Source organism: Lagopus muta, chromosome 14 (assembly GCF_023343835.1).
Source record: "Lagopus muta isolate bLagMut1 chromosome 14, bLagMut1 primary, whole genome shotgun sequence".
In the NCBI taxonomy this organism is placed as follows: Eukaryota; Metazoa; Chordata; class Aves; order Galliformes; family Phasianidae; genus Lagopus; species Lagopus muta.
The window spans coordinates 1,149,966-1,174,174 of NC_064446.1; the positions used below are offsets into that span (position 1 = coordinate 1,149,966).

The 24,209-nt window shown below is 53.0% G+C and overlaps 2 pseudogenes; both read left to right on the forward strand.

Moving 5' to 3' along the window:
- Window positions 1-5,173: 5,173 nt before the first annotated feature.
- On the forward strand, window positions 5,174-9,023 carry LOC125700231 (protocadherin beta-15-like; annotated as a pseudogene).
- Window positions 9,024-14,460: 5,437 nt separating this feature from the next.
- Window positions 14,461-17,948, forward strand: LOC125700233 (protocadherin beta-15-like; annotated as a pseudogene).
- The last annotated feature ends 6,261 nt before the right edge of the window (window positions 17,949-24,209 follow it).

A 24,209-nucleotide genomic window follows, 5' to 3' on the forward strand; every position in this document is an offset into this window, starting at 1 on the left:
CTTTTCCTCCCTTCTCTGTGAATTGAAAATAATATCTGTTATTTCCATGTCCATAACTGCATACAATCTGGATACTTCTCTGCTTCTTACTCTCACTTAACTGTTCTCCTTCAATTACTCATACTCACAGTCTTCAGGTAATCAATTAGAAAAGCATTTGTCCACAAGCTGGAATTTTCTTGCCTTTGTTCCTGTGATGCCTTTGTGGCCCTTCTGTCCCTGAATTCTTTTTCAAGGCTATTCCAGTATTACAATCATCTTATTCTCCTCTATTGCTTTGAGAAAATATAGAAAGCTGGGACTACTGATACAGTGGGTTTGAACTGCTTGGCAATTTTGTGCTGCTTGTCTGTTCATCATGCTATTTTTCCATGCACTTTCTCCTCCTTGTCAATTGGAAACCTCACTCCAGAAAACTCTGGAAGTAGACATGAAAAAAATGGATGCAAAACCATTAAAAATATGTCCATAGATTTGATTTCTCCACAAATGACATTAACTTAGAGATCACAGAACAGTTGAATGGTCTGGACTGGATCCCACTAGACCAGTCTGCCAAAAGCCCCATCCAGTCTGGCCTTGAACACTGCCAAAAATGGGACATTCAGCTTCTCTCGGCAGCCTGTGCCAAGTGTCTCCCCACCCTCACAGTAGAGAATGTATTCCTGATATCTAATCTAGACCAACTCTGTTTTAAATCCATTACTTCTTGTTCTGCCACTACATTTGCCGTTAATGCGTCCCACCAGAGGTTATTTTCTAGGCCCCCACTATGTGCTGGAATGCAGCTCTAAGGTCCCCACTGAGTCTTCTCTTCCCCAGGCTGAACAACCCCAGCTCCCCACTTCTCTTCATATGAGAGATGATTCAGCCCTCTGTGCATTCTTTTGGCCCCCTTCTGCCCTATTCCAGATGCAGTCCAGGATACAGTTGGCCTTCTGGGCTGCAAACACACTCTGCTGGCTCATGCTGAGCTTTTTAGCCATTAATACCCTCAATTCCTTCTCTACAGAGCTGCTCTCAATCCTCTTACCATCCAGCCTGAGTTTATGTTTGGGATTGCCCAAAGTGTAGTTGGGCACTACACTTTTCCTTGTTGAACTTCATGAGGTTCACATATGCCCACCTCTCCAGTCTGTCCAAATCCCTCGGGATGACATCCCTTCCCTTGAGTGTGCTGACAGCACCACACAGCTTGGCATTATCCACAAACTTGCTGAGGGTGCACTCAATCCCACTGTCAAGGGGATTGACAAGAGAGCATCTAAAACAAAGACTAAGATAATATTTGTGGGCCACTTGAGATCTCAGGATATGTGAAAACTTGCTGTCTGAAGGATTTATGAAGAGAATTTTCTGCGTGTTTAAACTGAGGATGAGGATGAAGATGGAAGACCCGGATCTCACTGATCACAAAACCCACAGTGATGAGAGTAATTACTTAGCTGGCTTCAAAAGGCATCAGTACAAATAAAGTGCTGAAGCTGAGGAAGACTCATTTTTAAATGGGAAGTATTGAGATTGCTGGGACCACAGAGATGAGAATCAGAATTTCTTGCCTCCAAAAGATGTAGAAAGCAAAGGAAATGGGCAAATGTCTGACAGGTGTCTTCTGTTCATTATTATCTTTGGAAACCGGAGAATGCACCTATCAGAATGTCTCTGGGAATGCATACAAATATAAGCCATTTGAAGCAGGGAATTTCCCTTCATTCTCCAAAGCTGCAATATACAAAAGAGAGATTTTAGAGCAGATATCCTCATGAGCTGGCATTAGTAGAAAGGAAGTACTACTACCTAGAAGGAAATGTGCTGATATTAATACTGAATTGGTTCTTCGTGTCACTTTAGGAGAAACACACACAACAGAGATCCTCTTGTGAAAAACAAAATATGCAAAGTTCTGAGCCTCCTTATCACAGAATTATAGAATAGCCTGGGTTGAAAAGGACCACAATGATCATCTGGTTTCAATCCCCTGCTGTGTGCAGGTCGCCAAGCACCAGACCAGGCTGCCCAGAGCCACATCCAGACTGGTCTTAAATGCCTCCAGGGATGGGACATCCACAGCCTCCTTGGGCAACCTGTTCCAGTGCCTCACCACCCTCTGTGTGAAAAACTTCCTGCTCATATCCAACCTAAACCTCCCCTGTCTCAGTTTAAGACCATTCCCCCTTGTCCTATCACCATCCACCTCCTGCAGCCTGTGTGTGTACTTGAAAACTCCCAGATGATCTCCCTGACTTCCAGAAGATGTTCTGCACAATCAGTTCTCCCTATGTGTGCCCAGAATATCTCTTTCTCAAATCATTTCACATCTGGTTTGTACAGAATGTTCCATACTGGCTTGGATTATTAGTGTCAAACCAGATGACTATTAAGAGTAGTAGCAGAGCACTAAGAAAGAGTGTCTATTTGCCAAGTGCCTCAGGTGGGAAGAGTATTTCTTAATTTGCTCTATTAGCAGATGAGACCTGACTGAGGATTGGAACAGGCTGCCCAGAGATGTGGGGTAGTCACTCTCCCTGCAGGCGTTCAAGAAACGTGTAGAGGTGGTACCGTGTGACATGGCTGAATGGCCAATACTGACGGTAGGTGGAAAGTTGGATCTGAGTGATACTGCGAGGAGGCGCTGAGGTTGGCGACAGGCGGCCAAATGTAGTTCCTGTGCTGGACGCCCAGTGCCGCTGTTGGCCGCTGCCGAGCGCGGATAGAACCGAGAACCAGCCGGATGCTGCCGGGCTGCCGTTCGCTGCGAGATCTTTAGCCGAAATAGCTCGGCTGCACTGGAATAACGTCCCAGCTCAAAGCCCTTCCAAAGGATCTGCCGCACGGAGAACCATCAGGAAAAACGCCAAGAGAGAAAAGCAGGATTGAGAATGGGAAGGAAGGGGAAAATCAGCCGAGCTTTCCGCTGCCTGCTGATGCCATACGCCGTTCCTGAGGAATCTGGAGCCAGGCAGAGCCCATTGGTTGGTAAGCACCGCGAGAAAGACGTTTACTTTTAGCAGAGAGACGGAGGAGCTTGGGACTGAACGCAGAGAGGAGGCTTGTTTGGGTCTCGGAAAGCCTCAAACAGGATTATAGGCCGGTAAGTGCAGTATAACGGAGAGCCAGAAGGTGAGGAACGATTCTCCTGGCTTTTCTCACGCTTCTATCCAGAGGGCAGCTCAGGGCTGCAGCTCTGCGAGAGCGCTGGGAATTCAGAGAGGAGACAGAGAAGAGAGTAGAGGGTAGAGGGAAGAGAGAAGAGAGGAGAAACCCGACCTGGGGAGCGGCTGGAAAATGCAGAAGGGGAGCGAACCTTCATCTCTGCAAGCGGCCATGGAAATGGAAATCACGGTGGTTCGGGAAAGAATCGGTGCTGCTGATGTGAGCCGGAGAGGACGGTTCTCAGAGCTGCGAGGCAGTGATGGAGAAGAAGCTTAAGCTTTCGTCTGAGAGGAGCTGTACACGACGTGGCAGCTCTGAGATTTCACTCGGCTGACGTGAATTTCAGATGGAAGAGCAACATTTTGGAAACGGGAATTGTTCAGGCTGCAGAAATGCGGGATGAATATTCTTTCAGGAATGCTGTGTTCTGAAATATGGAGACACAACAGGAACTGACTGGAACAAGTTGCTGTGGCTCTTTCCTAAGAATAAAATACAAATCTTCAAGAGGAGAACTGTTTCTGAGTTACCTTCTTTGGATAAAGAAGTCATCACTAAATAAAAAGTAGAGGAAGCCTGCTACATCACTATGTGATATCTGAAAGATATAAGAGAAGTCTCTGACACATTCTTATAGACTATACATCTTATTGTGGCTTTTGTTCCTTACTCTGTCCTACACACAATGCGCCTTCAGCTGCGTTTTGTTTTTCCTATCATAAGAACCCATTTCATTGCAGTGACTCAAAGGGAAAGAGAAGCGTTAGCTCTCAAATGATGCAGAGTAAGTTCCCTACTGTATTTCACATTCCTCTAAAATCTGAAAGCCTCATTCTAAGGGCACTATCTTCTGATGTGCAAAGATATTCTACCTAAGAATCTGTAAAGGATCACTGTTCATCTTATACCTCTTCTGCACCTGATGCTGAAGGAGAACACCTCCCTGTGAATGGAGGAGAGCTGGAGTGAGAAGTGCCCATGGAAGCACTTCTCAGCCTGGATCTGTTCACTACCATGATGGTACCTCATAGCACCTCATCACTCATAAAGCACCTTACAGTAAAGCAAGATTCCAGATCCACCTTCTTCTCTCTAAGAGAGTCAATCAGAAGAGAGAAGAGGGTCAATCAGAAGCACTGCTGAGGGAACAAACAAGTGGAACCCAGGTGTCACTGTTATTTCTGCATGGAGTGAGTTAAGAGTCATATTCCAAACTCCATCTGTTGATGTAGTTGGGCAATGGCTGGTTTTACAAGTTTCGGTGGTGCTGAAAAAATAGAAACTTCAGAGATGGACACATCCCCAACTGAGGGATGGATGGATGGATGGATGGATGGATGGATGGATGGATGGATGGATGGATGGAGAAGGAAGGAAGGAAGGAAGGAAGGAAGGAAGGAAGGAAGGAAGGAAGGAAGGAAGGAAGGAAGGAAGGAAGGAAGGAAGGAAGGAAGGAAGGAAGGAAGGAAGGAAGGAAGGAAGGAAGGAAGGAAGGAAGGAAGGAAGGAAGGAAGGAAGGAAGGAAGGAAGGAAGGAAGGAAGGAAGGAAGGAAGGAAATATAATTTAATCTTCTAAATCCTATCACGATTCCAAGCCAAAAAAATGCATCCTCGTGAAGTTGTCAACCAGCTATAAATCTAACTAGTCATGAGACCAACGCGTTTGCAACTTTCTGCTATTAACACAGTTACGAATTTTTTAAAAAAGAAGTTATGAAGTCATCAGCGAATGACTCAGAACAAAACAAGAGAATATTGCTTAATGGCAAACGAAGCTGCAATCGAAGCATTTGCTTCCAAGACTTTTCCTTGTTAGCGTTCTCGCACTGTCTCTCATACTCACATGTGTGATTCTCCAGTCCGTTCAAGATTCTAAAGGTCCTGCGCGGATAAACAAGACAGAAAAAAAATGGAAAACAGCACTACGAAACCAATAGAAAAATGCTCGGGATTACAACAGGGAGCACGAGCCAAGCAGAAAAGACGCGGGAGCAATTCGGCGTCGCGCCGCTGGGTGGGGATGTTGTCCACGGAGCGGCAGCTCCCTGTGGCCGCAGCGCGCTTTCGGGCGCAGGCGCGCAGAAGAGCCGTGCGAGCCGCTCGGGAAGGGCGGCGGGGCACGGAGCCGGGCGCTCGGGGGCTTGGGGGCCGAGGCGCTGTGAAAGTGCGGCGGCTTGGGGTCGGCGAGCGGCAGCGCGGCGCGTCGGGGCCGGCGAGCAAGGCGGCGAGGCATGGAGGGCGCCGGGAAAGGCCGGCCGTGGCGGAGAGGGACGGCGAGCGGGAGCCGGAGCGGCGGCGGCCAGAGGCGAGTGGTGCTGTGGCTCGTGTGCGTTTGCGTGTGGGAGAGCGGGGCCGAAACGCTGCGCTATTCCGTGTGGGAGGAAATGGCGAGGGACTCGTGGGTGGGCAACGTCGCCCGGGACCTGGGGCTTTCTCCGAGCCAGCTGGCGGCTCGCAAGGCGCGCGTGGTGTCCGAGGGGAGCGAGCAGCATTTCCGCCTCGATCCGCACAGCGGCGTCCTGACGGTCACGGAGACGCTGGACCGAGAGCGGATCTGTCCGCACAGCGAGAGCTGCGCGCTCTTCTTTAAGCTTTTCTTTGAGAACCCGGTGCAGCTGATCCGCGGGGAGGTGGAGCTTCGCGACGTGAACGACAACTCCCCCGTGTTCCCGCAGAAGGAGGTGGTGTTAAAGATTGTCGAAACGACATCTCCAGGCTCCCGCTTCCCCCTAGAAGCAGCGCGAGATAAGGACGTGGGACTGAACGGTTTGCAGAATTACAGTCTATCCCCGAACTCGCATTTCTCTCTCGCTCTCGAAAAAGGAGAAGGTGGAGAGAGATACGCGGAACTTGTCCTTGAGAAGCCTTTGGACCGCGAGGAGCAGCGGGAGCTGCATTTGGTGCTCACGGCCACGGACGGGGGCTCGCCGCCCAGGTCGGGCACGGCTGAGGTGCGGGTGGTGGTGCTGGATGCCAACGACAACATGCCGGTGTTCTCGCGGGAGGTGTACGAGGTGCGCGTGGCCGAGAACAGCCCCCCGGGGCAGCTGGTGGTGCGGGTGTCGGCCGCGGATCCCGACGAAGGCTCCTATAGCAAAGTGCGGTACGAGTTCACACAGACAACGCAGGGGTCGCGCCAGCTTTTTAATCTCAACGCTGAGACTGGAGAAATTTGCGTCTCGGGCAATCTGGATTTTGAAGAAGCAAAAGCGCATAAGATGGTAGTGAGCGCCACGGACGGCGGCGGTCTGTCTGCGCACTGCAAAGTGCACGTGGAGGTGCTGGACGTGAACGACAACGCGCCGGAGATCGAGCTGAGCTCGGTGAGCGCGTCCATCCCCGAGGACGCCCCGCCGCGCACCGTGGTGGCCCTGCTGAGCGTGCGGGACCGCGACTCCGGCGACAACGGGCGGACGGAGTGCGCCGTCGAGGGCGACGTGCCGTTCAGCCTGACGGCCGCGTTCGCCGACCACTACGAGCTGCGCACCAGCGCGGCCCTGGACAGGGAGACGGCGGCCGAGTACAACGTGAGCATCGTGGCGACGGACCGGGGCCGGGCGCGGCTGAGCGCTCGCGAGAGCGTGCGGGTGCGGGTCGGCGACGTGAACGACAACGCGCCTCGCTTCACGCAGGCGGCGTACAGCATGTGGGTGAGCGAGAACGAGGCGGGCGCGGTGCGGATCGGCAGCGTGAAGGCGACGGACGCGGACGCGGGCGCGAACGGGCGCGTGAGGTACGCGCTGGTGCGGGAGGAGGGCGAGGAGCGGCCCGCCGTGTCGGTGGACGGCGAGAGCGGGGCCGTGTCCGTGGTGCGGCCGCTGGACTACGAGCAGGTGCGCGCCGTGGAGGTGACGGTGGTCGCCGCCGACGGGGGCTCGCCGCCGCGGAGCGCCACGGCGCTGGTGCGGGTGCTGGTGCGGGACGAGAACGACAACGCGCCCGTGGTGCTGCACCCGCCGGCCGACGGCGGCGCGGCGCTGGGCGAGCTGGTGCCGCGGCGGGCGCGGGCGGGCTACCTGGTGGCCAAGGTGGTGGCGGTGGACGCGGACGCGGGGCAGAACGCGTGGCTGTGCTACGAGCTGGCCAAGGCGACGGAGCCGGGGCTGTTCCGCGTGGGGCTGCACAGCGGCGAGGTGCGCACGGCGCGGGCCGTGGGCGAGCGCGACGCGGCCCGGCACAGGCTGGTGGTGCTGGTGCGGGACCGCGGGCGGCCGCCGCGCTCCGCCAGCGCCACGCTGGCCGTCGCCCTGGCCGACGGCTTCTCCGAAGGCCGCCTGCGGGCGAGCGAAGAGGCGCCGGCCGCCGAGCCCGACGGCCGCCTCACCCTGTACCTCAGCGTCTGCTTGGCCTGCGTGTCCGCGCTCTTCGTGGCCGGCGCGGCGGCCGCCGTGGCCGCCCATGTGCGGCGGGCCCGGCGGGGCGAGCCGGGGACCTTGCCCGCCTTCCCGCGCTCCGCCGCCGACAGCGGCGCCGGCTCCCTGCCCCGCAGCTACGTCTACGACGTCCGCCTCGCCGCCGGCACCGTCGACAGCGAGTTCCGCTTCCTCGGGCCGCTCTTGCCCTGCTTCCCCGCCGGGCTGCCGCACGGCGCGGCCGAGCGGCGGAGCTCGCTGTGCTCGGCCGGCCTCGGCCAAGAAGAAGGCGACTGGGCCGTGCAGGTGAGGGAGCGGAGCCCCGCGCGGGGGCCGAGGGGGAGCGCGGGGGCAGCGCGGTGCGGGGCGCGGAGGGAGGCGGGGACGGAGGCTGCGAGGGAGGGTTCGGCCCCGAGTGCGGCTGTGCGACGGCGGGGAGCTGCGGCGAGGCCGTGGCGGTGATGGGTGGCGTCGCGTTTCTCCTGCACGGCATCGGCGACGGCATAACTGCTGTCACCTGGGAGTCAGTTTCCCCTCCGTTGCTGTCTGACTTCCCCCATCCCTTATCCTCTTTTTACCTTTGGCTTTAAAGCACGGTATTTGTTATTTGTTCATGAGGGAATCGATAGTGGGTTCTCCTCTCTTCCTGACCCAAAAAGAGATTTCCAGTTATGCTTTTTTGAGGTCGATATACAGGGCTAAAGTGTTCTTTATGTTGTCTTGTTCGGGTCAGAGAGCTGTGTCCCCGCCCTCCTCTTTCTTTGCCTCTGGGCAGGGAAGAGTGGTCTCCCATTCACATCGGTTCAGATGAGCCTTCCCAGCTTCTCGCTGATACCTGCTTGCCGTTAACGGCCCCATGTCAGCCCTGCACTGTGTTCTTTGCAGAGCCGAGCTCCCGTCTCTGAAGGCACGGGTGCCAGGGCAGCAGAAGAGAATGCCAGTTTGGATCAAAGCCCCTGGCTCAGCCATCAGTAAGGGAGGAGAAGGAGAAGCATCTCGGTCCTCGCGGGCTGATCTCTTCCAATTGAAATGAAGGAGGCACCAGCATTGTACCAAAAATCACCAGGGAAGCAGAGATGTGCTGTGTGAGAAGTCAAGGACAATCTCCTCTGATGCAGTACTTTATTCATGTGTTCATTTTGAAATTTTGTAACTTTTGAAGGTGGATGCATGCTGCAAACCCAGAGTTGTGATATCTAATTATGATAATGCTATTGCTGCTAAGTGTTAAGTGGAAAACGGGATGAAAAGATTATGGTATTGAAGCTATTATTTTCATACATCTGGTTTCATGCTTTCTTTTTTGCCAGCGGAGGTATTAATAGCCCTGAGAAGCTGGCTGCCTTAGAGGTGCCCAACACTCACAGTGCTCTTTCAACCAGGAGTTCCTTTGTTCCACATGCTTTACCAAGTTCTCCTTGAGCACTGTATTCCTTCTTGATTTGATTTTGCTTTCTTTCCTAATCTCAAGTGTAAATGAGTTGTAATAGAGTATTTCTGGAACGTCATGTATAATGTAGCAGAGAATTCAAAGCAGTGTGGTATTTCTGGTCCTTAATTTCACTCATGTATTTCCCTGGTTTGAATAGCATGTGACAAAACCAATAAAATCTACTGGGAAATCTGAAAGAATCTGAGCTTTAATGTAATGGCTGCATCTTGTGATGTGCAGATAGCATTCTAGCTCCGAGCTCCATTAAGGATCACTGATTTGTTTGTACTCTTCTGATGTTGATGGACAGCATTTCCCATGAACTGAGGGGAGTCAGGGCAGGAAAGGTCTGTGGAAGCTTTTCTCATCCTGGGTCTTTTCCTAACTGTAGTGGTACTGTATGTGAGGTTTCAGTAAGATATGGTTACAGGTCCACCTTGGGACATTCGGAAGCTGAGGTCAAAGCCCTGATTAAGGCATAGCAAGTGTCCCTGCTATTCCTGCATGGAATGAATGAGGACCACATTCCCAAATGTTTCTACTGATTTTCTTTCTGGTGCCTCGTGTGGTGCTGTGTTTTTGCCTGTAGGAGGAAAACAATGTTGAGAACACAGCAGTGTTTTAGTTGTTGCTGAGCAGTGCTGCACAGAGCCGAGGACTTTCAGCTTTTTGTGCTGTCCTGTCAGTGAGGGCTGTGGGTGTACTTGAAGCTGAGGGGCACAGACCCAGCACATCTGTCCTAATCTGACCAAAGGGACATGTGACACATGCACATCATGTGACAAGATGCACAGTGATGCAGCTGGGGCAGGTGGCTGGAAGTGGGAGCAGCTGCTCCTAGGGGACTGTTTGGGTATCGCTGAATGAGTGGTGAGCAATTGTGTTGTGCATCTCTTGTATTCAGTGTTTTTATTTTTCTGTCAATATTATGGCTTTTATTTCCTTCATTCCTTCTTTCCTTCTTGCCTTTTATAGTGGATATCTTTTATCTATGTTTGTTGTTTGTTTTTTTTTCTTCTCAATTCTGTCTCCCATCGCACAAGGAATGGCAGTGATGGAATGGCCGTGTTGTGCTGAGCTGCTGCCAGGTTATACCACAGAAGTCCTTCTTGATGCCCTGCAGGGGCCCAAAGGGTTCATCTGACCAGAGTATTTCCAAACAGAATTGATATAAGGGTTAACGTAGTTTAATGCACATTCTGCATTTTCTTAAGTCAAAACTTTTAAGTCTTTTATTGCCATTTCTCAGAACTACTTATTATGAACCCATCCTTTCTATATCTGTTCTCTGTTGTGCTGTTTCCCATCTCGGAGAGATGGAATAAGATGGTAGTTCTGGTGGTATGGGTAACATTGGCTATGACATGTTAAAGGTACTGCTCAGGAGTGTTTGTACTCCACATTGCCATCATCTTAATACTTAGGGAACCATCTCTTCATAACTACCAAGATTTGCACATTTTCCTTGGTGTCCTCATGGAGCCAGACTATGGCAGCGTGAACAGGCCATGTTTTACTTCAATTCCTCACCCTTCTTTCTCCTTCAACTAGCCGTTATCTTTCAGCCTAGTTACAATGGCTCTTGAGAATGTTAAATGTCCTCAAGATGTTCAATCCAGCACGATCCTACTGCTGTGTCTCCTGAATCTGTTTCTGGTTTTGTCTATGTTTAACCAACTCTTTATTAATACAACACAGAGATGTGCCCTGTTGCAGTGCAGGCTGTGTGGGAGGATACTAGCAGTCCCCCAGAAGATTGGGCATGGTCTGTGCTTTGGAACTGCAGTCCAGAACAAGTGCAGGATCCAGAAGAACTGGGAAACTGTTTGCAGCAGATACACCATCACTCTGGCCACTGTAGAGAGACAGCAATCAGTGCTGGGGCTTGGCCTATGCCTCCTGCCCCCTGATCAGTGCTATTCAGCACACTCAAGAGAAGGGAAGAGCAGGTCTCTACCTCTGATGACAATGTGACAGGCCCTGTGGCTGCTGCAACTGCTGTGATAGGCCCTGCAGTTTCTTCAGCCCTCTCTGCAGTGCCTGTGGTTGCTTTGAGGCCTGTGCCAGTTGCTGTGGTGGCTCCAAGCCCTGCTCTGTGCTCTGTGGCTGCTCCAACTGCTGCCACAGGCCTGTAGTTACTGCAACCCTGCTATCTGCCCTGCAGTTGCTCCAGCTCCTCCATCACAGCCTGTGGTTGCCTCAAATCCTGCTGCAGGCCCTGTCGTTTCACCAGTCCTCAAAACAGGTCATGGAGTCTCTGCATTCCTAGCAACAAACGCTGCTGCTTCTTCAACACCCGTCAGAGGCCTTGTGGTTGCTCCAGTACACGACACACGCCCTGCAATTGCAGCACTTCTCAATGCTCTCTGCAGTTGCTCCAGCTCTCATTATCTGCCACGTGATTTCAGCAACCCTGGTAAAATGTGCTTTAGTTGCTCCAACTCATGTGACAGCCCTGAGGTTTTTCCTTCCGTGGGATAAATCCCGTGGCTGCTCCAACCCACTCAACACACTCTGTGGCTGCTCCAAGTCCCTTGACAAGCCCTACAGTTGCTGCAAGTCCTGCAGGAGGCCTTGAAGTGATTCCCACTTCAAATCACGCCCTGTATTTTCTTCAGTCCCTGTGACAAGTCTTCTGGCTGAACCCGGGAACCATCTGTGTCAGTATCACTTGCCCCTGTATGAGGCAGCACATCTTAAAGCCCATCTGAAGTTCCTGTACCCCAATGCATGCATCATGGGAAATAAGCAAGAGATGGAAAACACAACATAGAAAAGTAGAAAAATATTGTGCATATGTTCTCATGGAAATGTGGTGAGAAGCTTCACACAACTGGAATTCTGCGATGAAGAGATACATGCTGTTTACAAGAGTTATGCAGGGAAGGATGGGCGAGGGTGTTGCCTTCTCAGAAGGCTCGGGAAACAACGAGCCTCATGTCTGTGCTGGGGAAGATTGAGCCACAGATTCTTCTGGAAGCCATGTTAAGACACATGCAAGAAAAGCAGGTGATCCAACACAGCCAGTGTTTCTTCAGTGAGGACAGATCCTGTCTGATCCACCTGGTGTACTTCTATGGTGCAGGAACAGCATCACTAGACAAATGAAACGTAAGTGGTGTCATTGACATACACATGTGCAAGGCCTTTGACATGGTCCTCTACCACATCCTTCTCTCTAAATTGGAGAGTACTTGTGTTTTGGAGAATATGGTGGATAATGAATTGGTTGGAAAACTGTAGACAGAGGGTTGTGTTGTACAGCACTGTGTCCAGGTGGAAGCCAGTGATGAGTGGCCAGTGCTTATCATCTTCATCAGTGAAGTCATGCAGTTGGACTTGCGCAGGGCTTTTGACATGGTCCCACACAACCTCCTTACGGGTGAGTTGGAGAGGTATGGATCTGAAGGCTGGGCTGTTCAGTGGATACGGAATTGGTTGGATGCTCACAGCGATAGAATCGTGGTCAAGAGCGTGATGTCCGGGTGGAAAGCAGTGATGAGTGGTGTCCCCCTAGAGGTCTGTGTGGGGACCGGCGCTTTTCAACATCTCGATCAATGGATTGAGAGAGCGGGATCAAGTGCACCCTCAGCAGTTTTGCAGATGACACTTGTGTGCGTAGTGCAGTTGATGCAAGAGATGGTGGGGATGCTCTCCAGAGGACCTGGAAAAGCTTGAGATGTGAGTCCATGGGAATTGAATGAGGTTCCACACGTCCACGAGGTGGCCTTGGACTTGGGTCAGGTCCTTTCCGAGTGTGATTACAGTCTGGGAGAAAACTGACTGAGAGCAGCCCTGTGGAGAAGGACTTGAAGTTTCAGGTGCACAGAGACGAGCCAGACATGCATGCTTGCAGCAGAGATGAGCAACTGTACTGTGGTCTCCATGAAAAGAGAGGTGGCTAGCAGGGTGAGGGAGGTGATTGTCCTCCTCTGCTTTGCTCTTATGAGGACCCACCTGGAATATTTTGTCCCGGTTGGTGCCCACCAACACTGGCATGGAACGAATGGAACAAAAGCAGAGAAGGTATGAAGATGATCAGAAAATCAGAGCACCTCCGCTATGAAGGAAAACTGAGGCAGACTGATTGTTCAGCCTAGAGGAAGATCACATTGTGGTTTCCAGTACATGAATGAGCTTACAAACAGGAGGGAGATTGTCTTTTTAATCCCTTCCCTTCTGCTGATACCTGTGAGACCAGGGGTCCCAACTGCTGTTAAAAGGACCACAGTGGGATTCACAAATGATCAACGTGAACACAGCTGAGCGCTAACTCTGAGTGCTCAGGTACTTCCCATGTGGGCGCTGTTTGCCTGGTTGCAGAGGGATGCTCCCCTTGGCACCACTCTTCTGGGAGCTCACAGCAGAGGCTTCACAAAGAAGCAGTGTTATGGTAGAAGCAATGGAACTCTGACCCAATGCTATAGAGAGAGCCCCAGAAACCAGGAGCATCTCTGCTTGTCTCAAGCCACCTGACACCTGACAGAGGACCAGATGCTGCTGCTGCCTGAATCTCCCAGGGCTCTGAGGCACATCTGAGTACCAAGACAAGAGCCAGCCTAAGCATAAGGCAGAAGGCATGTGAACGTGGTCAAAGCTCAGTAGATCAGATGGAGGAGAGCATGTAAGCACTTCAGGTTGGATGTTAGGGACAATTTTTTCTCATAAAGAGTAGTGATGCACTGCCACATTGGTTAGTGGGCACAGTGGGGTGGGTTGATGGTTGGACTTGATGATCCTTTCCAAACTTAATTTCTCTATGATAAGAGATCTACTAATAAGTCTCCCCCTACTCAGGACGCCTTGACGAGGAGATCCTTGCTTCTTGACATGGCTTAGGCAAGGGAATCACTGATGCCAGGGTTGCAGCAAAGTGTACAGCCCCTTCAGTGTCCTAGGAGATCTGAGAGCATTGTTGTGTGATGCCACACTTCAGAATAGGCGCAAGGTAGGACATGTTTGTCGTGTCAGGGAAGAAAGCTGACTTTCAAACAGGAAAGCATTAGAAGCCTGGAACCATAAGGCGTGCTGATATACACAGTGTGAAGAAAACAGGATCAGAGTTCTGTCCTGGAAGAGTATTATGACTTGAGCATGACAGCATGGTGGAGTAATGGTGAATCATTTGCCTACAGCACAATTCTGTGTATGCTCTCTGGCAGCAATTGTCCCATTCAGTACCACTCTGTGTCAGGACTGCTCTTCTTTTTAATTACTATAAGGGATTAAAAGAAAAAGAAAACAAAGGAAAAAGAAAATGAGGAAAGTACGACAATGAACTGAATGTCAGTGACAAAATACTTTGCAAAGACGAAACAGAACGGAGGAAATGAATTCGCCGTGGAGACCTGAGAAGTGATACCCAGAGCAGCAGTGCGTGTGAGGGCAACAAGCCTGCTGCCAAACGCGGCGAGTATTTCCATTGAGATTTGGGATCGTGTGCGCGAGGGGAAAGGAGATTCGAACCGGGAACTGGTGGGAAGGCGGAGAAGGAGCAATTCGGCGTCGCGCCGCTGGGTGGGGATGTTGTCCACGAAGCGGCAGCTCCCTGTGGCCGCAGCGCGCTTTCAGGCGCAGGCGCGCAGAAGAGCCGTGCGAGCCGCTCGGGAAGGGCGGCGGGGCACGGAGCCGTGCGCTCGGGGGCTTGGGGGCCGAGGCGCTGTGAAAGTGCGGCGGCTTGGGGTCGGCGAGTGGCAGCGCGGCGCGTCGGGGCCGGCGAGCAAGGCGGCGAGGCATGGAGGGCGCCGGGAAAGGCCGGCCGTGGCGGAGAGGGACGGCGAGCGGGAGCCGGAGCGGCGGCGGCCAGAGGCGAGTGGTGCTGTGGCTCGTGTGCGTTTGCGTGTGGGAGAGCGGGGCCGAAACGCTGCGCTATTCCGTGTGGGAGGAAATGGCGAGGGACTCGCGGGTGGGCAACGTCGCCCGGGACCTGGGGCTTTCTCCGAGCCAGCTGGCGGCTCGCAAGGCGCGCGTGGTGTCCGAGGGGAGCGAGCAGCATTTCCGCCTCGATCCGCACAGCGGCGTCCTGACGGTCACGGAAACGCTGGACCGAGAGCGGATCTGTCCGCACAGCGAAAGCTGCGCGCTCCTCTTTAAGCTTTTCTTTGAGAACCCGGTGCAGCTGATCCGCGGGGAGGTGGAGCTTCGCGACGTGAACGACAACTCCCCCGTGTTCCCGCAGAAGGAGGTGGTTCTGGAGATACCTGAAACGGCATCGCTTGGGTCAAGTTTTCCCCTAGAAAAAGCTCGTGATGAGGACGCGGGGATCAACGGTTTGCAGAATTACAGCCTCACCCCAATCTCGCATTTCTCCTTAGAATTAAGAAGTGCAAAAAGTGGAGACAGATTCCCGGAGCTCATCCTTGAAAGGCCTTTGGACCGCGAGGAGCAGAGGGAGCTGCATTTGGTGCTCACGGCCACGGACGGGGGCTCGCCGCCCAGGTCGGGCACGGCTGAGGTGCGGGTGGTGGTGCTGGATGCCAACGACAACATGCCGGTGTTCTCGCGGGAGGTGTACGAGGTGCGCGTGGCCGAGAACAGCCCCCCGGGGCAGCTGGTGGTGCGGGTGTCGGCTGCGGATCCCGACGAAGGAACCAACGGCAAAGTGCGGTACGAATTCACACAGACCTCTGAACTTAGTCGCAGGCTCTTTGATCTGAACTCTGAGACGGGAGACATCCGGATCTCGGGAAACATAGATTTCGAGGAAGCAGGAACCCACGAACTGGTGGTTAGAGCCACAGACGGAGGTGGTCTCTCTGCACGCAGCAGCGTGCACGTGGAGGTGCTGGACGTGAACGACAACGCGCCGGAGATCGAGCTGAGCTCGGTGAGCGCGTCCATCCCCGAGGACGCCCCGCCGCGCACCGTGGTGGCCCTGCTGAGCGTGCGGGACCGCGACTCCGGCGACAACGGGCGGACGGAGTGCGCCGTCGAGGGCGACGTGCCGTTCAGCCTGACGGCCGCGTTCGCCGACCACTACGAGCTGCGCACCAGCGCGGCCCTGGACAGGGAGACGGCGGCCGAGTACAACGTGAGCATCGTGGCGACGGACCGGGGCCGGGCGCGGCTGAGCGCTCGCGAGAGCGTGCGGGTGCGGGTCGGCGACGTGAACGACAACGCGCCTCGCTTCACGCAGGCGGCGTACAGCATGTGGGTGAGCGAGAACGAGGCGGGCGCGGTGCGGATCGGCAGCGTGAAGGCGACGGACGCGGACGCGGGCGCGAACGGGCGCGTGAGGTACGCGCTGGTGCGGGAGGAGGGCGAGGAGCGGCCCGCCGTGTCGGTGGACGGCGAGAGCGGGGCCGTGTCCGTGGTGCGGCCGCTGGACTACGAGCAGGTGCGCGCCGTGGAGGTGACGGTGGTCGCCGCCGACGGGGGCTCGCCGCCGCGGAGCGCCACGGCGCTGGTGCGGGTGCTGGTGCGGGACGAGAACGACAACGCGCCCGTGGTGCTGCACCCGCCGGCCGACGGCGGCGCGGCGCTGGGCGAGCTGGTGCCGCGGCGGGCGCGGGCGGGCTACCTGGTGGCCAAGGTGGTGGCGGTGGACGCGGACGCGGGGCAGAACGCGTGGCTGTGCTACGAGCTGGCCAAGGCGACGGAGCCGGGGCTGTTCCGCGTGGGGCTGCACAGCGGCGAGGTGCGCACGGCGCGGGCCGTGGGCGAGCGCGACGCGGCCCGGCACAGGCTGGTGGTGCTGGTGCGGGACCGCGGGCGGCCGCCGCGCTCCGCCAGCGCCACGCTGGCCGTCGCCCTGGCCGACGGCTTCTCCGAAGGCCGCCTGCGGGCGAGCGAAGAGGCGCCGGCCGCCGAGCCCGACGGCCGCCTCACCCTGTACCTCAGCGTCTGCTTGGCCTGCGTGTCCGCGCTCTTCGTGGCCGGCGCGGCGGCCGCCGTGGCCGCCCATGTGCGGCGGGCCCGGCGGGGCGAGCCGGGGACCTTGCCCGCCTTCCCGCGCTCCGCCGCCGACAGCGGCGCCGGCTCCCTGCCCCGCAGCTACGTCTACGACGTCCGCCTCGCCGCCGGCACCGTCGACAGCGAGTTCCGCTTCCTCGGGCCGCTCTTGCCCTGCTTCCCCGCCGGGCTGCCGCACGGCGCGGCCGAGCGGCGGAGCTCGCTGTGCTCGGCCGGCCTCGGCCAAGAAGAAGGCGACTGGGCCGTGCAGGTGAGGGAGCGGAGCCCCGCGCGGGGGCCGAGGGGGAGCGCGGGGGCAGCGCGGTGCGGGGCGCGGAGGGAGGCGGGGACGGAGGCTGCGAGGGAGGGTTCGGCCCCGAGTGCGGCTGTGCGACGGCGGGGAGCTGCGGCGAGGCCGTGGCGGTGATGGGTGGCGTCGCGTTTCTCCTGCACGGCATCGGCGACGGCATAACTGCTGTCACCTGGGAGTCAGTTTCCCCTCCGTTGCTGTCTGAGTTCCCCCATCCCTTATCCCCTTTTTACCGATGGCTTTAAAGCACGGTATTTGTTAATTGTTCCTGAGGGAATCATTAATGTCTGCTCCCCTCTTCTGACCCAAAAAACGATTTCCAATTATGATTTTCTGAGATCGTTATGCATGGCCTGCGTAGGGGTATAGGGCTTTAAGTGTAGGGTTACAGGGCTTTAATGTTGTCTTTTCCGGGTCAGAGAGCTGTGTCCCCACCCTCCTGTTTCTTTGCCTCTGGGCAGGGAAGAGTGGTCTCCCATTCACATCGGTTCAGATGAGCCTTCCCAGCTTCTCACTGACACCTGCTTGCCGTTAACGGCCCCATGTCAGCCCTGCACTGTGTTCTTTGCAGGGCCGAGCTCCCGTCTCTGAAGGCACGGGTGCCAGGGCAGCAGAGGAGAATGCCAGTTTGGATCAAAGCCCCTGGCTCGGCCATCAGTAAGGGAGGAGAAGGAGAAGCATCTCGGTCCTCGTGGGCTGATCTCTTCCAATTGAAATGAAGGAGTCAGCAACATTGTACCAAAAATCACCAGGAAAGCAGAGATGTGCTGTGTGAGAAGTCAAGGACAATCTCCTCTGATGCAGTACTTTATTCACGTGTTCATAATTAAATTCTTTGTTTTTTTGCAAGTGGATGCATGCTGGGATCACTGAGACGTGATATCTAATTGTGATAGTGCTATTGCTTCTAAGCATTAAGTGAAAAATGGGAAGAAAATTTTCTACTATTGAAGCTTTCATGTTCATACATCTGCTTTTATGCACTCTTCCTCTGTATTTTTCTGTTTTGTTTCGTTTTGTTTGGTTGGTTTTGTTTGGTTCTTTTCACAACATAAAGTGTAAATGAATGGATCTGGAACATTTTGGGATTATGGAATATTAGATAATAGAAGATTCAAAGCAATGTGGAATTTCCCTTTGCTCATGTATTTCCTGGAGTTGAATGCCTGGTGACAGAAACCAATAAAGTCTGCTGAGAAGTCTGAAAGAGTCTGAGCTTCACTCTTATGTGCAAAGTTATTACTCTGTTGTAGAGATGCATTGAGGATCAGTGTTGCTCTTCAAGCCTTCTACACCGGAAGCTGAAGGACAGCTTCAGGTCCCTGTGTCTGTGTGAAATGAGGGCAGTCATGGTGAGCAGTGTCTGGGGAAGCTCTTCTCATGCGGATCTGTTCCCTGCCACAGCGGTGCCAGCCATCAGGGTACAGGAAAAGAAGGGGACGGGTCCCCCTTCCTCTCTCTGAGGTCCTAGGGGCGAATCAGCAGCATTGGTAGGAGCATAAGGGCACAAATAGCAGGTGGTGCTGTAACTGCTGTGTGCCATGAATGAGGAGCTGCATTCCAAGTGGATGTGCTGATGCTGGCTTACAGCTGGTTTTTGTAAGACGTTTCTGTGTTGCTGATTGTCCTGTTTGTTGTGTGAATGGAGCTGACTTGCTTTGTAGTGGCTGATATGATGGTTTGTTTGGCCTTTAGGAGGAAAAGCACGTTTAGAACAGTGACAAGTGAGTTGTTGCTGAGCAGTGCTGCACAGAGCCAGGGCCATTTCTGCTTCTGATTGTGCCCTGAGAGTGAGCGTGCTGGTGGTGCACAAGAAGCTGGTAGGGGGCAGAAGGAGGCCTGCTGGCCTGAACTGGCCAGAGAGATGTTCTCTGCCATGTGACATCACACAGAAGTCTAAAAGTGGGGAGATGTCAGGGTTGGGGGCCAGCAAGTGCTTGTGAACGGGGTGGGCATTGGTCAGCAGGTGGTGGCATGCAATCAGTATTTGCCTGTGTTGCTGTGGTGGCAGGGAAGGACACTGAGAGGAGCAGGAAAACCAACCTTACAAACACATGGCTGAGAGGCTGGTGCAAATTAAAAATTTGGGGTTGTTTGGTCATGGGTCGGTCTGCTTGGCACCTGGTATGAGGGCTGCCAATGGGTGTCACCGATCCCAAAGGGGGACACGGGTTCTTGAACAGGAGTTGGTTGGACTTGTTCAGAAGGTTCAGATAGGCCCTGCAGTTTCTTCAGCCCTCCCTGCAGTGCCTCTGGTTGCTTTGAGGCCTGTGCCAGTTGCTGTGGTGGCTCCAAGCCCTGCTCCGTGCTCTGAGGCCTTGTGGTTGCTCCAGCACACGACACAGGCCCTGCAATTGCAGCACCTCTCAACGCTCTCTGCAGTTGCTCCAGCTCTCATTATTTGCCATGTGCTTTCACTAGCCCTGGCAAAAGCTGCTTTAGTTGCTCCAACTCATGTGACAGCCCTGAGGCTTTCCCTTCCCTGGGATAAGTCCTGTGGTTGCTCCAACCCACTCAACACACTCTGTGGCTGCTCCAATTCCCTCAACAAGCCCTACAGTTGCTGCAGGTCCTGCAGGAGGCCTTGAAGTGATTCCCACTTCAAATCACGCCCTGTATTTTCTTCAGTCCCTGTGACAAGTCTTCTGTCTAAACCAGGGAACCATCTGTGTCAGTATCAGTTGCCCCTGTACGAGGCAGCACATCTGAAAGCCCATCTGAAGTTCCTGTATCCCAATGGAATACATCATCATGGGAAATAAGCCAGAGCTGGAAAACACAACATAGAAAGTTAGAAAAATATTGTGCGTATGTTCTCATGGAAATGTGGTGAGAAGCTTCACACAACTGGAATACTGTGATGAAGAGATACATGCTGTTTACAAGAGTTATGCAGGGAAGGATGGGCGAGGGTGTTGCCTTCTCAGAAGGCTTGGGAAATGACAGACCCACGAGCCTCATCTCTGTGCTGGGGAAGATTGAGCCACAGATTCTTCTCCAAGCCATGTTAAGACACATGCAAGAAAAGGAGGGGATCCAACACAGCCAGTGTTGATTCAATGAGGGCAGATCCTGTCTGATCCACCTGGTGTACTTCTATGGTGCAGGAACAGCATCACTAGACCAACGAAACGTAACGTAAGTGGAGTCATCGACATGGACCTGTGCAAGGCCTTTGACATGGTCCCACACAACATATTCATCTGTAAGTTAAAGAGAGATGTGTATGAGTGGTGGACTGTTCAGTGGAGAAGGTTGAATGCTTACAGACATAGGATTGTTGTCAAGAGCTCCATGTCAGGTGGAGGCCAGTGACAAGTGGTGTCCCCTGGGGTCTGTGTTGGAACCAGTGCTCCTCAAAATCCTTGTCAGTGGATCTAGACAGTGGGATGAAATGCACCCTCAGCAAGATAGCTGGTAACATTTATTTCAGTGGTGCAGTTGATACAATAGAAGGAAGGGTTGCCTCCAAAGGGACCTGGACAAGCTTGAACAGCGAGCCCTTGTGAGTTGAATGTACTTCTGTGGTGCAGGAACAGCATCATGAGACAAAGGAAGCGTAAGTGCTGTCATCCATGTGGAGTTGTGCAAGGCCTTTGACATGGTCCTCTACCACATCCTTCTCTCCAAACTGGAGAGGTATGGATTTGTGTGGCGGACAATATAGTGGATGACGAATTGGTTGGAAAGCCATAGACAGAGGGTTGTGCTGAACAGCCCTGTGTCCAGGTGGAAGCCAGTGATGAGCAGTCGGTGTTGAGACCAGAACTCTTCAGCATCTTCATCAGTGACATCAATGATGAGCACCCTGAGCAAGTTTGCCGATGGCCCCAAGCTGAGCGGTGAGGTTGACACATTAGAAGGAAGTGACACCATCCAGAGGGACCTCAACAAACTTGAAGGGTGAGCCTGTGTGAACCTAATGAGGTTCAAGATTGCAAATTGCAAGGTTTGACACCTGCACTGGAGTAACCCTCAGATACGTATGCAGACTGGGAGAAGTGCAGCTGGTATGGATTGCCCCAGGGCTGGATACACGTCCCTACTGTTTCCAAAGGAATGATTTAAACTGCACTGGAACAGAAAGAAGCTCCTGAACACCTGCACTACATTGATGGCATCATTGAGAGGGACAAAAGAGCAGAGGAAGGTTTTCAGAAACATAGGAAAAGAATCCAAATTCTTCTGTAAGCCATTTGTTCCCTGCGTAGGAGATCCATTTCTTGAGGAATAAAAAGGCAAGATGGACATCATCTGATCAACAAAACAAAAGCTGTGTTTCCACCAACCGGCAAAAAAGAAACGCAAGCTTTCTTAAAAGTTTCCATTTTCTCAAGAGTGCACATTCTGCATTTCAGTCTGATTGCAAGTCCTCTCTGTCAGCTGACCCAGAAGAAGGATGACTTCAAATCGGGGTCTGAGCAATGACAAACCTCTGAGCAAATGAAACAGGGAGGTGGTTCATGGGCCAGGACAAGACACAAAAACAAGTACACTGTACTGCAGATAAGGAAAAAAGCCCAGCCTGAAGAATCTGGCAGAAAGCTCTGTGGGAGGCTCGAGGTCATCCTTTTTCTTTTTGTATACCCTTAGGTTCTGGGATACTGAGGATCACAGGCCTGCTACACTCCAGCTGAAAAAGAGATATTGGCAGCACATGGAGGAGTTCATGTTCCATTATAGGAAGAGAGCAACAGAGGTAAAGAAGAGCAACAGCAGGTAAAAAAGAAGGGAAACTGGCTCACCCCTTCTAGTGACTGGTGATGACTCAAAGGGGCTCAATCTGTGTCTAAAGAGATGCTACTCCCCTGTCTGCAACCCCTTACATGAGGGGGAGGAGTGTGAGGAGGGGGCAAGGAGAGGCTCCACTCCTTCCAGTCCCTCAGGTACATTGCTTGCCCCTAGGATCCAGAGTTAGCGATGCCTTCTCACCTGGTGCTCAGCCACTGGGTCAGGCTGTGACCTGGTAATTCCACTGCAAGCTGTATTCCCAGTTATGTCTGCTTGGCCTATGACAGTTTTCACTGGACCTTTTTGTGTTGCTGATGTCAGTAGCAACATGAGAGATGGTAACAATCCCAAATGGATGGATGGACAGATGCATGCAGTGCATGAGAGGAAGTAAAAGACAGAAACTGGCTTAATCTGTGATACTGTTTTTGGATTATAATGCATCCAGACAAAACTGATTTAAGAGGAAAGCGCAACAGTGGCTGCATCTGAGTGAGTCTGGGGACCTGCCTTTGCAATAACAAGAAGAAGCTCCCACGCCTGGTAAAGCTGGAGAAGTACTCCATCCTGCATTTCATGTGGTGTCAATAAGGATGCACCGAGAGGACTACAAAACATCAAGAGAACTCAAATTCCTTGGGAGCACGATGAAGGGATTGGGAGCACTGGTAGCATTCTTCTCCCTCAGAGCTGTTTGACAGGAAGTAGGGAGAGTCCTCCAAAAGCTAATGCAGCTTGAAGCCCATCTGAAGTTGCTTTATCCCAGTGTGTCCATCATGGGAAATAAGCAGGAGCTGTAAATCCCAGCTGAGAAGGCTATAAAGCTAGTGACTAATTGTTATCATAGAAACGTGCTGGGAAGGATCACACACCCTTTCCATGCAAGCTCTCTGGCACCAATTATCACACTCAGAAATGCTATGTGTCTATTCACCTCTCTTGTTAATTACTGTGCTAATTAAAAATAAGAGAAAAAGAAGAAAATAGGACAACAGCACCAATGGAAATGACAAAATATTTTGCAAATGCCACACAGCACGGAGGAAAAAAGTTTGCCGGGGAGACCTGAGAAGTGATACCCAGAGCAGAACTCTGTGAGCAGGCAGTAAGCCTGCTGCCAAATGCAGCGAGTATTTCCATTTCACTTTCAGGCTTGTGTGTGCAAGAGGAAAGGAGATTCGAACCGGGAACTGAATATCCTGTATCCCAGTGCATGCATCATGGGAAATAAGCCAGAGCTGGAAACCACAGCATTGAAAATTACAACAAATCAACCTATTTGTTCTCATGGAAATGGGGTGAGAAGATTCACACAACTGGAACACTACAATTAAGAGCCACAAACTGTTTACAAGAGTTAGACAGAAAAGGATGGTCAAGGGTCTTAGCCATTAGGAAGAGCTGGGAAACTCCAGACCCAGGAGCCTCATGTCTGTGCCGGGGAAGATGAGGGAACACATCCTCTCAGAAGCCATGTTAAGACAAGAAAAGAAGGTGATCTGACACAGCCAGCGTTGCTTCAACAAGGGCAGATCCTGTCTGAGCAATCTGGTGTCCTTCTATGGTGGAGTAACAGCAACATTGGACAAATGAAGAGTGAGTGCTGTCATGCAGTTGGACTTGCGCAGGGCTTTTGACATGGTCCCACACAACCTCCTTACGGGTGAGTTGGAGAGGTATGGATCTGAAGGCTGGGCTGTTCAGTGCATACGGAATTGGTTGGATGCTCACAGCGATAGAATCGTGGTCAAGAGCGTGATGTCCGGGTGGAAAGCAGTGATGAGTGGTGTCCCCCTAGAGGTCTGTGTGGGGACCGGCGCTCTTCAACATCTCGATCAATGGATTGAGAGAGCGGGATCAAGTGCACCCTCAGCCGTTTTGCAGATGACACTGGTGTGCGTAGTGCAGTTGATGCAAGAGATGGTGGGGATGCTCTCCAGAGGACCTGGAAAAGCTTGAGATGTGAGTCCATGGGAATTGAATGAGGTTCCACACGTCCACGAGGTGGCCTTGGACTTGGGTCAGGTCCTTTCCGAGTGTGATTACAGTCTGGGAGAAAACTGACTGAGAGCAGCCCTGTGGAGAAGGACTTGAAGTTTCAGGTGCACAGAGACGAGCCAGACATGCATGCTTGCAGCAGAGATGAGCAACTGTACTGTGGTCTCCATGAAAAGAGAGGTGGCTAGCAGGGTGAGGGAGGTGATTGTCCTCCTCTGCTTTGCTCTTATGAGGACCCACCTGGAATATTTTGTCCCGGTTGGTGCCCACCAACACTGGCATGGAAAGAATGGAACAAAAGCAGTGAAGGTATGAAGATGATCAGAAAATCAGAGCACCTCCG